The sequence below is a fragment of the Malaya genurostris genome, unplaced genomic scaffold (genome assembly GCF_030247185.1).
Source record: "Malaya genurostris strain Urasoe2022 unplaced genomic scaffold, Malgen_1.1 HiC_scaffold_4, whole genome shotgun sequence".
Classification (NCBI taxonomy): domain Eukaryota; kingdom Metazoa; phylum Arthropoda; class Insecta; order Diptera; family Culicidae; genus Malaya; species Malaya genurostris.
The window spans coordinates 119,378-137,933 of NW_026682670.1; the positions used below are offsets into that span (position 1 = coordinate 119,378).

At 35.3% G+C, this 18,556-nt stretch overlaps 1 long non-coding RNA gene and 2 pseudogenes across 2 annotated transcripts; 1 reads left to right on the forward strand and 2 right to left on the reverse strand.

Moving 5' to 3' along the window:
- Positions 1-1,715: 1,715 nt before the first annotated feature.
- LOC131440010 (tetratricopeptide repeat protein 21B-like) lies at positions 1,716-8,865 on the reverse strand (annotated as a pseudogene).
- A 1,342-nt stretch (positions 8,866-10,207) lies between these two features.
- On the forward strand, positions 10,208-11,978 carry LOC131440014 (uncharacterized). Of its 2 annotated transcripts, XR_009231297.1 has the most exons (4): positions 10,208-10,472; positions 10,543-10,755; positions 10,818-11,281; positions 11,340-11,978. It is a non-coding gene; the product is annotated as an uncharacterized LOC131440014 (long non-coding RNA). The 2 variants fall into 2 exon arrangements; XR_009231296.1 differs by having other exon boundaries at positions 10,232-10,472; positions 10,818-11,978.
- A 257-nt stretch (positions 11,979-12,235) lies between these two features.
- LOC131440013 (aminopeptidase N-like) lies at positions 12,236-17,952 on the reverse strand (annotated as a pseudogene).
- Between the last annotated feature and the right edge of the window lie 604 nt (positions 17,953-18,556).

The window sequence follows — 18,556 nt, forward strand, 5'->3', positions numbered from 1 at the left end:
TAACCACGCAGAAGGTGCATTCTCTCTCGCTGCTGGTGGAAAGTTTAATTCCCGCTGCTGCTGCTGGCTGGTCCTCTCGCCTCGATGGCCAGCAAGCGAATGAGAGATGCGACCTGAGCGTTTGAGGTTTTTATTAACCACGCAGAAGGTGCATTCTCCGTCGCTGCTGGTTAACTCTCGCTGCTGCTGCTGGTTAAGGTCCTCTCGTCTCGATGGCCAGCAAGCGAATGAGAGATGCGACCTGAGCGTTTGAGGTTTTTATTAACCACGCAGAAGGTGCATTCTCCGTCGCTGCTGGTTAACTCTCGCTGCTGCTGCTGGTTAAGGTCCTCTCGCCTCGATGGCCAGCAAGCGAATGAGAGATGCGACCTGAGCGTTTGAGGTTTTTATTAACCACGCAGAAGGTGCATTCTCTGTCGCTGCTGGTTGATGATTCCACTCCCACGACGTCTGCTTCCATCGAACGCACGAAAAGAAATGATCGATTTTCGACCACGGTTCCCCTTTTATACGCATTCAGTTGAAGATATGTGCCTGACTACCTCAAAATCGTCGTCCTTGCGCGAAAAACCCAAGCGAAAGTAAAAAGTTTTCCGCGTTGTTTTCAAATTTTAAGAAAACTTAATTTTTGAGTTGTTTGTGGTTATCGCACACTGTTCAAAATATTATCCTAAATTCCTGATCATATTTTTGATGAAATGGTGAAAGAATTATGTTGCTACCATTAATACAAGTCGAGATATTCGCGATTAAGTTCTGCCCATTCTTCCATATGGCTAATTTTGAAAAGGCGCCCCATAGTAAAGTAAGTCGTATTCACGACAAAACAACGATGGAGAGCATTGCACAATATCAGCCGTTCTAATGGCTCTAAAAGTTTTCTAAAGAACTATTAGGATTTGTTGTTCGCAAATCGTAGGGAAATATCCTCAGTTTACGGCAAATCAAGAACAGTTTGCTTAGATTTGTGCACTTTTCGCTGTGTGAAACTCACAGTAATCGAGATCAAGTGAAGCTTTCTTTGTTTTTGCGAAAAATGTTCCAGAGTTTAATGTCGTAGAGAATTACGCAATTTGACTTTTCTGAATGCTAGAAACGAGTCCCTTCAGCATATTGATAGTTTCTTTCAATAAATTATGCAAATCCGAAATGAAATAATCAACATTAAAATTCTGAATGCGGCTATTTTTATAGCCGTTAGGACCGCCCATTAGTGAAAAAGCTACAAACGAAATCACATAAAAGGAAATCTCTTAACAAAAATTGAATCAGTTTGGATTCTATCGCCCCTATGAGCAGATGTGTTTTGTGTCGTCTGCACAGCTAGTTTCGCTTTCGACAAGAGCGAATTCGTCACAGCTGCCAGTCATTAGCATTGGGAAAAAACAACGGTGGAGAGCATTGCACAATATCAGCCGTTCTAATGGCTCTAAAAGTTTTCTAAAGAACTATTAGGATTTGTTGTTTGCAAATCGTAGGGAAATATCCTCAGTTTACTACAAATCAAGAACAGTTTGCTTAGATTTGTGCACTTTTCGCTGTGTGAAATTCACAGTAATCGAGATCAAGTGAAGCTTTCTTTGTTTTTGCGAAAAATGTGAAAAAGGGGAATGCGTGCATAATTCATACAATTGATATTCGGAAGTGTTAAGGAACATGTCAGTTGTTTTCGTATTCACGACATCCAGTTATGTCTCTGACATTACCCACCCGCCTTTTTCTTTGAGGTAACTGAAAAATTTATGATCAGTGTTAATCGAGCTAAACAATTTTCTCATTTCCGTAATATAACATTCGAATTTGAACTGATCATCTATATTAGATAGTGTCATGTGTAGATTTTCAAATTTGTCTGCTATTTCATTAAGTAATTGACTAACTTGAAATTGGATATCGTAAACATTAGATCTAGTAATATTATTTCTTGCATGTAATTTAAAAGTAAAAGCTGTTGCTGATGATAAAAATGTATGAGTATTAGATAAGGCTTTACTATAGTCTGTTGTACAATGATTTTCTAGAACATCACCTATCTTTAAGTTTGTACTTTGTAACAAATTCGAAACTCCTTGGTGTCCCGGGTTGGCGGTTCAATGCATAGGACGCTGGTCTTACAAGCCAGTTGTCGTATGTTCGAGCCCCGACCTGAAAGGATTCTTAGTGTCAATAGGATCGTAGTACTAGCCATGCAATGATTATCTACTCTAAGAACCGGCTGCGAAGTCTGGTGAAACAGAAAGGCCAAATTCCACAAAACGAATGTAATGCCAAGACTTTGCTTTGCTGGTGTGCTTGGCCTATTACTGGTATATTCGAAAAATTATAGGAACTGCCATCATCATTGACAGCATTTACTCTCAATTCTTGGTGATTTGATATGTGCTTCTTAAAAGGATATAATTTGGAAACGATTTGAGTGCATCGTTGGATTGTGCATCTATATCTGTAAGATGTCGGTGTTCGGTGAAAGTTCTTTAGTTGATCTAAATATGACTCGCAGCTGATGAAGCTTTCATTGCAATCGAATAGCATGCACTTTATTAACATTTTTGTTTAAGATTATTCAAGTAGGCAGTTAGTTTATTTATGCTGGCATATGTTTCTCGTTTTTCTATTTCATATACGTACGAACTCAAAAAATACCAAACTAGTTTGGAGAGTTTTGAATATGATAGATCCAATATCAATATCAACGTATCAATCGGTTTTTGGCACTTTATCTTTTTTCTGTGTTCGTCCTCTTTTGCATCAGATTTCCGCTTTTTTTGCTTCAAATTTCCTATCTTATTTGCAACTTTGCCACCGAAGTTTTTTCGGTCCCTAGTTCTAGGAATGTAATAATTTACCTGCAAGATATAAAGTTTAACTATTCGCGTATCATATAGAGAAATAAATTATATTTACTGCCTTTTCGTGTGGAAAAAGATTGGTTATAACACACCAGCTAGTTGTAACTGCTTAGCCTCTGAAAGTTCTCCGTCCTTAGCACATATTGTAATTTCTTTCCCCTCCTCGGTTCGGGTCAGAAGCGCTAATAAAACACTGGGTGATAGTTTTCTACCTGTTCATGTACCTTCAATAATTGTTCCTGTGCGTTCTGCACTTGTTTCCCTTATTTCTGTACCTACAGCTGTCCAGGCGAACTTCGTACCGCTGAAAAATTATCTTTGGATGGAAATTATTTCGAACACTAACAAAATCAGAATCATCAAACGACCTGTGCGAAAGTAGGTATCAGAAGAGTGTGGTCATGATTGTTAGTGTTCAATAAAGTTGAATGATAATATGAATCTCAATAATTTTTCAGTTTGTGAGGAAGTCGATGAATCGTTTCAAACAGGTGAAAAATGTCAATGTGATGATTTCCAAACCCCGTTCAATCGATGATGTCCGTAGAAGCAGCAAGAGTTGTTAGTTAGAGTATATTGTGCGGATCTGTTCATAGCCACATAAACGTAAATAATTTGAAATGTCGAATTACTCTGCAGAAACCGATGTTTAGAGAAAAATATGCCCAAAAACATCTCGAGCGGGTTGATTTAATTTGGTTCGTGTCTGGGCCAATCTAAGACGTTTGGTCCCACATGAACCAATGGCCCCAACTGGTGATGCTAGTTTTACTTTTCGGGCATTGGTAATGCTTATGTAAAATTTAAGCCGAAAAAAACATAAAACATCCTTTGGATTCAAATGGAATTGTTCCATTGCACACTTTAAATCTTACTGTTTTTGGATGAAAGTTTAGCGCATTGTGACAGCAATAATTACATCCATCGTGAAGATAGAAATTTGCATTTCTGGAATTTTATTAAAACAATGAATCATAAAATAACGTGCTCTCGACAATCACTTTCTTTTTTTATTTCGTTCTTTAATTTGAATTGACGGCATTGAACACAATTTATATATCGAAAAATGGAAACCTGTATGTTGTTCATTTGGCGCCCATACCTAATTGAACATGTCGTTCGAAATAAAGAAACACGTGAATCAAGTAGGCTCAATAAAATTTGAACACAAATCAGCTCGTTTGGCGCCAAACGATTTTATTAATGATCTAGTATTCAAATTTTGCTCTCCAGCGGGCAAGCATTACACAACTCGATATGCGCCAAACAAGCATCGAAGATCTAGCATGCATTGAGCAGAAAATTTCCAAGTCCATACAAAACATTTTTCAAAATTTTCTCCACTTTTCCGAAGGATTTTCCTTATGTACTATAGCCTATAGCCAGCACACACTTTTTTTCGCTATTATATATATACAATTGTATACAATTGTGTCACTCCTTTATTTTTGAATCGTGGTTTACAATGAGTGAATATTCAATGTTTTAAGTTGTTTCTGCATTTATCGAGAATATTTTTCTTCATTGATGGATAATCCGGGTGAATTTTCAACACCTGTTGACAAACATCAATTGCATCTACGAACCGTTTTAGTTTCATGTAATTGAGCGCCAGTTTGTATGCTATGTTTGGTTTTGATCCACCACTGCATTTCCAGGCACTGTCATAATGTGTAATTGCAGATCGGTAATTCTGTTCTTTTACCGATATTTTTCCCTTTAGTTCGTACGCTTTAGTACAAGATTTAATGTGTTCTAACACACGTGGTAATAGTTCTGACGATAATTCAAATTTACTGACTTGTAAGTATGAATCAGCCAATAGCAACCAAGATTTCTCAAGGTAACCTGCTTCTTCAAAAGTCCAACAATTCTTTTTTATTCTTTTCAGTTGATTTTTAGCTCGTTGCGATTGTTTCAGCATCACATGAGCTGATGCCATGCCATACACAGCTCCCACATTTTCCTTGTATTCTACCTGTGAAGCGTTGCCTGTAAAATCTTGTAACGCCCGATCTATATTGCTCTTCTGACGGGAGGCAAGTAAAAGGAAATTTTGTAACAAACGATGATTCAGCGCTTCATTATCGATCACACCTGGCCGAGGTTTCAATTCTTTCAGCAATCTTTCAGCTGTTTTTAATGCCATCCCACGTGAATTTTTAATTTCTAAATCATCTGGCCCTATATCGATTACTCCTTCAGTGGGCAAATCACCGTCAGGGTTCAAACAAATTTCTATCATATTATATATAGCTTGTTGACCCCATTCAGGATCTTTACGACAATTGTTAAAATATCTTAGGGCACTATTTGGATTTCCACTATACCAATCATTAAGACCTTTGCAATAATTCAAACCAGCTTCTCCATCTGGTCGTAGACATACATTCTGTGCTCTATGGATAAATGGTTGAATGTCTTGAAGTGTTTATTGCATCCGTCGCATCACTTCTATTAATCTTGCTAGCGCAGTCCAATAGTTTGGTTGAGCTTATAAAAGTTGTGAAAAATGATAGGTTGCATTCTCGAAGTCCATCTAAGAATTAGGTTCAAAGTCATTTTAACTATGTATGTTTGTATCATTACTTACCCGTCTAAATGATAAATCAGCCATCATTATAGAAATTGTTTCATTATTCGAGTCATACTGTAAAATTTCATTGCACATAAATTGACATTGATCCATGTTGTTCGTCTGCATGTATGAACGAGCTAATGCAGCTAATAAATTCGTATCAGTAGGTGTTAGCTTCAATGCTTCTTTGTAGTGGTGAATAGCTTGCTCATTATCCCTTAGTGCAATTGCCTGCTCTGCCATCAAAACACAAATCCTACAAGAACAAAAATGTTCCCTTAACATTAACATCAAAAAGACTAGAGTTTAGTGTATATCTATCTGGTCCAAAGGAGTCAAAATGCATAGTGAAAGAATAACTAAAGCGTAAAAAAATTTTTTTTTGATTTGTACATAATTTTAAGTTATTTGACTATAATTACTAATATCAAGTTTTCAATTTGATATGCAATAAAAATCACGTAGAAGTTACCACAGAGACTGGACTCAAATCCGTGGCTGGCTACTTTTCGGGTTGTTTGTTTTGCCAATTAAAAACCCCAAATTTAAAACTAGCTCAAGGCGACTATACGTCTTAACAAGAATAAAACAAATCATGTAATATCTAGCGTTATAGAATGCGATTATTGATACATACATAACCAAAATTTTATTTTGCTCATGCTGTACGAAGTTCGATTTCATCAGCATCCGTTTCAATATCTTGTATTGATTATCTCTGGCCTCTTTAAGAGTGTTCAGAGAAGATGACAAATACCCCGCTTTCTCACGAATCCTAGCCAGGAGCAATAATTGCTTTGTTCTATTTTGTAATCTTGTTATATCATCAGCTTCACTGTGAAGGAAAATAAATATGATAAAATGTTTTGTTCCATTTTGACAGTATTACCTTTTAGATAACTCAATTTCATCTACCAGAATTTGTTCAGCAAGCAAAGTTTTAATGAAGAATTTCCAGGAGTTTCGATTACTTCCTGATAGTAAGAAATCGCTTTTTTGTATTGGTGTGTCTTAACATAAGCTCTGCCCAGTTTGCTAATCAATAAAATATCTCTTGAATTAAACTTATGAGCTTGCTTGTAGGCTTCAATTGCATCATCAGGCTCCTGTATGTACATATATGCGTCCCCTAACATCAAGTAACTCGACGGAACGGGATTAGAGGACACTTGCTCCTTGAAACATTGCGCGTACGCTAAACGATCTTTCTTGTGTTCCAAATAAAAGCGAGCCGTTTTAGTTTTTGCTCTAATATAATACGGCTCATTTGGAGAAACAATTTCAAGTAAATCAACAGCTTTTTTGAAATTACCTAGCTGCATATAGAAATGAGCTAACGCTACTGCTACGCTGCCTTTTACGAATGTTGAAGAAAACTCGGCGGATACTATTTGTATGAGTTTCAAAGCCTCGGATTGTTGATTTAATAAAACATGCATGTTAATTACTTCTAAATACAGTGTCAGTAGATCCGTAATGTTGAGAGAATTTCTATTCGATTCACTATTGAATGTATTCATTGGATTGTTGCCATTGTGATTTATACCGCATATACTCATTGCTGTAAGGAAGCTTTTCAAGCTGTCTTCATATAGTTGTTGATTCTTCAAAATAATACCCTGTAGTGAATGAAATATCGCATGGTCACGAACTTTGAAATCTATACTTAGGCAAATTTCCAAACATTGTGCTGCCTTGGTGTAGTGTTTCTGCTCTATATATATTTGAGCAATAAGTAAATGGGCATCAGTATATGCTGAATCCACGATTCTATGAAGCGTTTTCATGGCTGCTAGCAAGTCTCCCGTAAGAAATTGAACCTTCGCAAGTGAGTATAAACCTTCCACAAATCCAGGACAAGCTTTTATAGCGGCATCTAATATATTTGCACTATGACGAAGAGCAGGGTGCAATGTATCAGTAGATATCATTTCAGCATCTCGATCTACTGGAGAGTATTTCAACCATTCTTTCACTAGTTCAAGTAAAAAATCGGGGTTCAGTTCTCTAAGATAATCTAGTCCGTATGGTAGTGTACTCAAATTTCTAAAATGATATTCACTTGCTTCTATCAGGAACTGCATCGCTTTTTCTGGATCGTCTTGGTGAATTTTAGATGATATTGATAAAAGTAGAGGCATTTTGTTTTCTCCTTGAATTTCAGAGAGAAATTCGATTTGTTGTAAGACTTGTTCTGACACTCCAGTATCCATTACTTGACATAAAGTCAATCCGCATAAAGCATATAAAGAGGTATTGTCTATTTTAGATGCAGTTTTAAACCATTTTGTGGCTTCTTTGTATTTCTGCATCAAAATGCATTGATATCCTAGCTCCGTTATATAATCAGGGTTGGTTGGGGCAATTTTGTGTGCTTTTTCTACAAAATGGTAAGTTTCAGATAAAATTGATTGCTTTCTTCCACAAATTCTCGAAAACAGTTGACTCATGCGCATAAAAATTAAACCATTAGCCGGCTCTACTTTTTCTATTGTCTTAAATAAGTACTGCAAAGCAGTAACACTACCTGCATAGTTTCCATCCTTAACTATTAACATCAATATTTTCACTTGACGTGCTTCTAAGTTACTTGGTTCAAAAGTAAGAACCATTGTCGCTGTTTCCATCGTATCATAATAATTCCAACTAGAAAGATGACATTTCATTTTTTCAACGAGTGGTATGTTCAAATTAGGGTTACGTACTGAAAGACAGTTCAAAACAGAGATAGCTTTTTCGAAATCACCTGGCCAATACTTGCATCAATATACATTCCATGTTCGACTGCTTCATTGAACAAAACAAGGATGACTGACGCTCTATTTTTGTTCAAGTACAATTCACACCATCGTATTAAAGCAGATATTTCAGGAATATTTGTGTTTATACGTTGAGCCTTCTCTAGATATTCCCGTGCTCTATCAATTTTCCCCGTTAGGAATAAGAATATGGACGCGTAATAAACTGATAATGGTGTTAAACGCTTTCTTTCATGTTTTAAAGTATTGTCTAAATTAATAAGTTCTTCTTTATCAACCACACCGCATCGTTTGTGTGCATACAGTAGACTTAGGACGACAGCCAAACAAAAATCTTTATCGGCCAGCAATTGATTCAATTCACGGATACCCTCTTGTAGTTTAATGCCCTCAAGTATCAACGCGACACCGTTGAAGAATCTAAAACTAGTATCATTTGGGTACTTTGTTATCGCTTCTATTACTACACGATGCATTATTCGAAACAATTTCGCTCGGCCGTAATATAATATTACACTTTTATAATCGTTTTCATCCATTTCTAAGCACTAAATACAAACTGTAGATCTTAACAAACTTTAAAAAAGTGAAAACTATGATCTGAACCGTAAACATCAGAAAACACTATTCTTGCTGTTTGTTTACGGCTCATGTTGCTATTAGAGATAGGAAACTTATCGATATTTATCGATAATATCGATATGAAATTGAAATCGCTGACATCGATAATTTACAGCGTTGACAAAATATATCGATATTCAATATTACAGCCTTGGAACAAAGATGCCATTTATACAGATTTATCTGTGTCATACAGATTTCAACATGCCCATTAGAGATGATCGGGTTTAGGGTATTTATACCCGAACCCGAGCCCTTTGAATATTTGTCGGGTTCGGGTACAGAAAAAAATAATCTCGGGTTCGAGTCGGGTACGGGTAAAAGGTTCGGGTTATATAAATTCTTACCCGATCATTTCCAATGCCCATACAAATTTAATACGTAATACAGATTTTTTAAATTTTATGCAGATTTCAGCAGTTTCCACAAAAAATAAAAACGAACAATTCAAGTTTTATCACCTGAGCATAGCAGAAGAATTGTGGAAGAGACGAGATAAAAGTCTTTTAATCAATGACAAATCATAAATATCTATTCATGATTGTACAGAAATTTGAAGATTAGTACTGAGTTATACTTATATAAATATTTGGAACATAGCGAAATTTGAACCGATATTCATTACTCATTGCGTTATGAAACTTTTTGAGATTAATAGTTGTATGACCTAATTTGAGGTTCATATTAAGCGCTGACATCTCATGTCAACTTATAAAGATAAAATTATAATAGTATATTATAAAATTCAATTCAATTTTATTGATTTTCGATCGTTGATCAAAGTTACAAATACCAGAACTCATCGCTGCATTTTCTGCAGCGAGATATGAGGATCTCCAGAGTGACGGTTCATTGAATTTCTCATTCTAAAACCATAATGTGTGGCAATAACATTAGTACATTGTGAAAAGTTCGCCTTGATTATCAATACAGATTTTGAATACAGACTAATAAAGATTTTTTATGAAACTATCTGGCATCTCTGCCTCAAGCCAAAATCAAGAAAACTCAACAACAATACCCTTGTGGCAAATCATTGAACCTATATAGAACTGTGGCCAGGGATGCCAAGTCATTTTAAAAAAATCTGTTTCTGTCTCAAAAATTTATCTTTATTTGTCTGGGTCCAACTATATACAAGGAAATTTTGACCGGGCTTCATTTTCAGTGAGCAAAAAAAAAGGTCTCACCAACTATCTTATAGAGGACAAAACCGTTAAGATCTGGTAAGATCTGACAAAATCTTGGAAAATTTGTAAAATTTGGGAAAATTTGTAAAATCTGGCAAAAGATCTGGTTCGTTAGAGTGTCTGGTGAACAAGAAAAATCTGGCATTTGCCAGATAAATCTGACAACTTGGCAACGACAACTGTGGCAAATAATTAAAGCCTAGAACTCAAAATCCTAGTGACTATTTTGTGGTGAAAACGAACATCATAATATATTACATTACTCGGCTGATGTATCGATTATTTATACTTGTCATATGTGGCAACCCTGGACAGATGTTTCGTGATGAAAACAAGTACATTTCAGAATGGCGACGTAACATTTGCGGTTGTAATGTAAATAAACTTTCAGAAAATCTAAAACCAAATTATCAATTTGAAAAAGGTATCCACCTTGGAAAACGTGATATTTAACCCCTTGTTAAACACTATAAAGGTAATTCCAATTCACTATCTGTAAGATTATTATGGTCTAATCAGCTTCAAGATGCATAATTTCGATATAGATGAATTCGTTGCGATTCACCCTACGTTCATTATTCTCCAAAGCCAATGATGTAGTACACAACTGCGAGCTGTCAGAGTTTAGTGTCCAATTCAACCAAAACAAAGCTTTCGTAAGGTACACATTAGACGATAGCAGAAAAAGCATTGTAGTAAATCATACCGAGGTACCGCAAATTTTTCAAGGACGGGGTGTAGGTAAACAATTGGCAGAGGTATTCGATCCAATTACACAGTTTGTATAATAATTCTATGTTCAGATTCATTCTCATTTAAGGCCATTATTCAGTATGCGATACAAGAAAAATTGAAAATATCCTTCGATTGCAAGTTTACCGAAAAATACTACAATGAACATAAAAATCGATTTTTAGGTTGATCGGGATCATCTTTAAGCTTGTATTTACGAAACAATATAAATCAGGTTTTCCATAAATCAACATACACGTACAGAATACACAACGGCCGCTTACAGAAAAAGCGAGAAGCTAAACTAAACTGTAGTAAATGTGAGAACCTTATATTCCGTATTACAATTTTCCAACATTCACTATAAACACGAATCCCGGATGACTTTGCACTCGCTGAGAGTCAGTTCTCAAAAACATAAATGCTTTTTCTTTCGTCATGTGTTTAAATTAACAGATTTCTCTTGTCTACCTAAAAGCAAAGCCGTGGTATTACATTTCTGTAGCGGAATTTGACCTTCTGTTTCAACAGACTTCGTAGCCTATTCAGAGTGTACAGAACCCATGCATGGTTGGTGCTACGATTCTACTGACACTGCGAATCCTTCCAGGTCGGGACTCGAACATACGACAACTGGTTTGTAAGACCAGTGCGCTATACATTAACCGCCAACCCGGGACATCTACCTACTCCCTTTCATTTGTTGTTAGCAGCGATGCCATAATCAGTGCTATATTGACGGATGAGTGTACTATACCCTAGAGTGCCTATAAACAGAGTGACGACAGCTGTTCGTTTGGAATGACAGATTTGTTCCAAACGAGCAAACGACCTGTCAAATATAATGCGAAACTAACGCGACTGCCAACATTTCGGATTAAATGTATTGAACTGTTGCCAACATTACGGATGACATGTCACTCTGGTTGTAGGCACTCTACGATACCCTATACATACATGATTGTGTGCAGGCCGAAAATTCGACCCCAGAGGAATTGCAACATTACAGGTCCCTATACATGAGAATAAACCCTCCGTGTATTTCTCAAACAAAACGCGACTCTCGCATTAATTGCACCTTAAGACCTTTCCGCACTCGGCCGGGGAAGCCCATCAGGCAGGTTCTTTTCTCTTCGACTTTGACAGCGTGCTGTTTGTGCTTGTATTGGTATAACGGTCGCAACGATACACAAATTTGAATCATTGAATATTTTGTTATTATTAAGAATAATAAACACTGTTAAATCCTTTTTCGATTTTCGATGCCCCTGAAAAAGTCCGGGCCCAAGGGAATTTGATGTCTCAAACCACTTCCAGTTCTGTTTTAAGTAAACAGCCTTGTTACTGCAAGAGAATTAACTGAGCCTTCTCAAGCTTTCGAATTACAAACAAGGTAAACAATATTTTATGTTTCTATTTTGGAGCTTTCTACCGTATGTCATCCAGAATACCAAAAAGAATAATAACATGTTGATAAAAATTAGTAAAATATCATTTTATTCGTAATGGACTTTGATAAACTTTAAAACAATTTGAATCGTTTGTAATATACTTTTGGAGCTATTTGTTTTTTCCATACAAGTAACTTCATTATCATATCTCGCATACGTTTCAAAATTTCTTTATCAATAGTTTGAAATGTGTAAGAGTACTTGAAAAATATTTGCTCATACATTGTAAACTCATTTTCTGTTGAAATTTTATTTATCAGTATGGAAATATCTTTCAGTGTAATGTAACTACGGAGATTAATCCATTCATCCAATAAATATTCTAATGTGTACTTGAGAGCTATTTTATTTTGACTTAAGGAGGAAAGAATGTTATGCTTGTACATTTTAAATTGATGATTGTCAAGTAATTCAAGATTTTTTTTAATCAAACTGATTTCGCGAGTACAACCTAAAGCTCTGACAAGAATTATTCGAAGATTTATATCCTCAGATGTCAAATACGTTTGCCTAGTCAGCTGCCACTCCTCAATCCCACTGTATCTGATAACAGTACATATTGAGAAAGAAAGCTTATTTTCCGGAACATCAAAGGGTGATGTTTTTTTCTCTACAAATATAGCGTTGAAGATACGTCTTTGATCTTCAATGCACGCTGACACCCCTAATCGACACGCCCACTCTATCAAAAGAGACGTAATCATAGGATTACGGGATTGTTCAGGAGATATCGAAATATTTTTATACGTTTCAACTATCAGGTATTCTAAGAATTTCTGAAATAAATAAAAGATTAATAATTTAAAATAGTGGTAAGTTATTTACCCACCTCGAGATGACCGTAGTTGGGATGATCTTCTAAGGCGTTATATAAAAATTTAAGATTGTCTAATGCACTTTTCCAAGGTTGATAGAGATCATTATTTTTTCGGAGAAAAGAAATTACGTTGAATGCAATAGAATAGTCTAATAAACCAAGTCTAGCTAAATTTAGAGCGTCGTCAACTATAACGGTTAAGGTGCCGTAATGAAATGATTTGAAATTATCATTGAGAATTCTAGCCAATTTCACCCAATGAACTCGTTCGTAGTTTACTCTATAATACCCTAGAACAAACATTTAAAATACAATTAGTTCAAAATTGTTATCTTTATACAGCTTACCGATTCCACTTGGATTCACTATCACCCATGTGCTGTTTGTATTCAATTCACAACTTGCTTCGGTGGTAAGTGAGGCACTTGAATCCTTCAACCATAGTATTTTCTCAAAAAAATGTCTGTTGGTTAATGTCGTTGGTGAATGTTACTGGAATTGTCCAAATTTGTTCTCCTATATCCTCTTCGAACGGAATCATATTTTGATGCAAACTAAAACCACTATTATTATTTCGTTTTATTTCAATAATTGGGTATTTCTCCATTGTAGTCCAACTGAGTAGGAAATTGATGAACGTTGCATCCGTATGACGTTTGATAATATTTAGAATACCTTTAATATCGACAGTTTCATTATTCATTCTTTGAATGATATACTTTCTTATAAATGCATCAAAAGTTGTTTCACCCAATGTATAATTCATCATACGCAAAAGACTGAGACCTTTAAATCTATTTAGTTCAAAATGTGCCTCATCTTGCCAATGAGTTGTAATAACATTTAAAGCAGTGGTTCTTGTATTTATTTCTTCTTGCATAGCTCGCAGTTTACCTTCTAATAAAAAATCATCTACGGAGTAAGTAGTATTGTTTATCTGCGAGAAAAATAATCTATATGGAATGTGTAACTTATAAAGCTTGAATCTTACAAATTTTAGGGCGATTGTCTCTAAATATAATGGAATTGATTCGTGTAACCAGTACAACTCTTTGTTCTTGTAGTCTGCAAGGGTATGAATCCATAGTTTTGCCAATTCATTAGAAACAACTCGTAATAATATTCCATCCGTTGTGGGAAAGTAATTTAAATCAGTAATTAATCTTTTTTCACTAAAAAGGAAATGAAATCTATACATCTATATCTATATAAAAATGCAGAGCTCATTCTTTGTAATCGCATCACGTAAGAACGGATGGACGGATTAACATTATTCTTTTTTTTTTTTGTTTGATCAGTTTTTACTCCCACAGGGTTCGTACATAATAAAAATGAGGAAAACTGGCCGCAAAAGGGGGAAAAATTCATAAAGTTGTTTTGTATGGACAATGGTGTATCAAAATTATTGTTTGCCAAATGACTCAATGACGGAATGCATATGACTATTCTAGAATTACCGCTGTTGATAGAAGGAAAAGTTTTGATATCGTTTACCAGTTGATAATAAGTTATGTGTGATGGAGTTAGATGAATAATATTAGGCATCGTAGGTGTGAGTTTAACTTATCAGAACATGTTTTAATGAATCAATGAAAAGATTAAGCTGTAGAAGCACTAACGAACCAAACAGATTTTCCTTGCATTTTGCTTTTGAATAATTTAGATTATACTAAGCGCAAATAATAAGTGGCAATAAGATATCAATCTTCAAGATGATTACCATAATGGATTCAAACTGCCATAGTTCATATTCTGCAAATAAAGTTCAAATGGGTAAGATAAACAACAAATTGAAATTTAAGCGTCGTCTCTTCAAGAAACCGCTTCCACTGTACCAGAAAAATATCCACTTCATTAGAGCTTTAAAGTACGTGTGGCACTTTTTGGCAACTTGTACGTACAGAACAAGTTTTGAGAAAACTTTTTCTCTGCTTTAAAGCTGAGAAATCAACTGCTTCAAAGTTTGTTTTGTTGTGTCAGGCGAACATTCAAGCATGGATAATTCCTTACTGTTCAAAATGCTTTGTATGCTACTTAAGCCAAATCTATTTTTCACGAACTTTTGGTAACTTGGACAAAAGACAAATCAGAAATTTATCCTACTCTACCGAATGAACACAACTCTAGCAGAGAAGCTTTTCAACAGTGTGTTAAGTTTATCAAAACAAACCAGAATGGTTAGCGAACGAATGTGTGTCGAGTTCTATTGATTGTAGGCAGACCATGTCAGCTTGGAGCGAAATCAATCTTCAGTTCAACAACGCCATCGCACGGCATCACATTCAACATATCATGACAATTGTATGGGTTCCCGAAATACATATAAGCAGTAGCCTACGTATAGTGAAAACAACAAAGTAACACAAATCAAACACATTTCTGACGGATCGAGCGTAAGCGAGTGATGACCGGCTATTAAATAAATATAGTAAACTTTGCGCGTGCTTAGTGGTTTAAACCGAAGTGCAATATCCATAGAGTAGTACATATATAGTGTAAAGTGTAAGCGGTTTAAATTAAACTGTTAAGCGGATATGGCTAAGAAATTGAAACTAAATATTGTACTTATTGAACAAACCAAAAAAAAAAATCTAAATGTTTATTTTCGCGCCTAAGAATTAAAGTTTGTATGGGATTCACTATGGGGATGATTGACACGATTTTTTGATTGATTATTTTCTACGTACCTAGACAAAATCATTCCTTCTTTTATTTCACTGACGGTGTTGTCTGTATTAGGAATTGTAACATATTTAATAATTCGATAGGGAAATTTCATGCCCATATATCCTTCGTATATGTTTATAACTTCTGCGAATTTAGAAACTATGCCTTTCATATAGTTGTGATATATATTCCTTGTGTATGCAATGAGGTAAATCTCTGGTGTTAGTTCGTACCGTTCTGGTGACATATCGGTTATAATGAAACCTATCTCGGATGCTCGAATCATTCCTGTAGTATTATACGTATCAACCACAAACTCATCCCTTTCCCTGAAATAAAATAATGTTTCAATTATCAACCGTCAATTTTCTACACATAGATACTCATACATTAGCTCCGACATTTCTAAATTCATGCCAGATGCAGTATTCATATGAAATTTCCTTGCTATATTAATTTCAAATGGCGACCTATAGTTATAGTTTGTCCTATTATCATTCATTATTCATCGTTTGGAAGAAATCGGGATTTGGCTAACATACCGAAAATTATGATCATCCATGCATGGGTATAACTTTCTTGCATTGTTAGGTTCCAATATGGTGGCCGCTAAATATCTAAAATGATAACAAAATCAATAGAACTATACCGTATTTATTACATCAATGCACATACTTATGAATCCCATTTCCATCTTTGTAATGAGTATAATATAAACCTTTTTCGTTAGTCATATTGCCTGTAAAATTCACTTTTACTATGTAATAAATATCTTTTTTCATTTCGGTCCCAAGATAGATAATCATTTTTTCATTTGATTCGTCGAATTCTAAATCTAGTATCTTTATTGTGACAAAGTCATCCGAGGGGAAAATTGGATGAAAATATTTGCTCCTTCCTGCACCATCATTAGTGAAAGTATTTATATTTTTATCACCGTTATTCCCATCACTAGACATGGTTGAAAAATCCATTGAATTATTCATTCTTTCAATTTTGTCATTGTAGATCGTGTCTCGTTTGTTCCTGATACGCGGTAATATATCCTCTTCGCTTAGATCCCAATCTAGATCCTCGTCAAAATCTAAGTTTGTTAATCGTATACTTTTTAAAACGGTTACATCATCTAATTTAATGTACAAATTTTTAACGTTAAGCTCTATTCTTTTATTATTATGCTTTTTTGATGTTACTGTAATCCAAACAATTCCATTATACGAGAAGGGTTTACTTGTTTCATTGAAAATCGGTTGAATAAAAAGCCTATAATGTTTCGGAATAACATGCTTTGGGATTCGCGATCGTTTGTCTATCAGATAGGCACGATGATTAAGAAAATCTTCCAACGTTATATTTGGTTTATGCTAGAATAACAATATATTCGAATGACTTTTTAAATATGAGTTTCAATCACTTACCTCGTATGCATACTTGGTACTAAAAAATATAGTGAAAGATATGAAAAAAATAAATATAAAAATCACCACTGCTATACTGATGCCACGACAGATAGATACAAAACATCCTCCTTTCCTCGAATATTCAATATTATTATCTTCTGGCGATGCAAAAGAAAATTTTTGAATGCCAGAAATGTGATATTCGGAATGATCATTATAACTATACACTAATCTACGACTTTGGCCTGCTTTATTCATATCAGCTGAACACTTTGTCTTCTATGGTTATTCTTCCAACGGATAATACGATAAAGAAAAAAATTATAGCATTTTAAATTGACTCTTTGTGTATACTGATCACGATGAAGCATCTGCTCTCACCAAAATGTAAATCTCCACTGATACGGATAAGCAGCATCTCTGTTTATTAGCTCTACAATAAAAGTATTATAACTACTACCACTACAGTACTTTAAAATACAATGCAGGTTATTTTATTTATCAACACCCACAAACTGCATCGACTTTCTTGTTCTGAAGTCAGATCGAACACAGTGTAAAGACCCAACATATGCAGGAGTGAACGATCTAAACAAAATTTTTAGAAAAGAATCTTATCATAGTGTAAATATTATATTACGAAACTGGAATGTGTCAACGTATAAACTGCTGAATAGTTCATTGTTGATTGAAGCACGAGAAAACGTGTCATTTTGCTGTTGTTAATCACAATAGTTGGTGTAATAGTTTTAGTTTTTAAAACGAGACCTGGAGGACGGAGTGTCATACATCATTCGTATCAGTTCGTAACAAACTCAACCTGTCGGTATGTGTGAGTGTATGTATGTGTTGGTAGGTGTGTGTGTATGTATGTATGTATGTATGTATGTATGTATGTAACATTTTCGGGCACTCACTCTTCGCGAAGATTACTTAACCGAGTTTTGTTTTTGAAAAATGCTAATTTTAATATTGCGCCATATATCGTTTATTTATACCCGGCTTTAACATAATTTTGGTCGTTCGCCGGCTATTGCGCCATCGTGCAGGTCTAGCCGAAAATTTTAAGTACGCAGATTTCTTCCCCTTTTGAGAAATAGTTGTCATATTGCTAAATATTGTTACCACGAATATTTCTTGTAAAAGTATTTATTTTATTTCATTACTTTGTTCTGTTGAAAAGCATTAACAATCTTATTTTTGTCGCGTTTCCTTGCGCGAATAACTTGCATGCAAGTTATTTTTGCTTGTAGTTGATAGCGCATTTAACTCAGGTGTGTAACTGGACCGCCTGAACGTGCTTCCGAGGGGTGTAAGCGGGTGATTTATGCGCCACTCTCGATGAGAGACCACCCGCCAGATGTGTGGCTGCCCGGCCTTTTGAGACTTCTCGGGAGAAGGTTCCGGTTTCCCTCTTTGTAGGGTGGAAGCAAGCTAGTCGACCAAAAGCGCGTCCGAGTCGCGCGTGTCATACAAACTACGTCACGTCCGA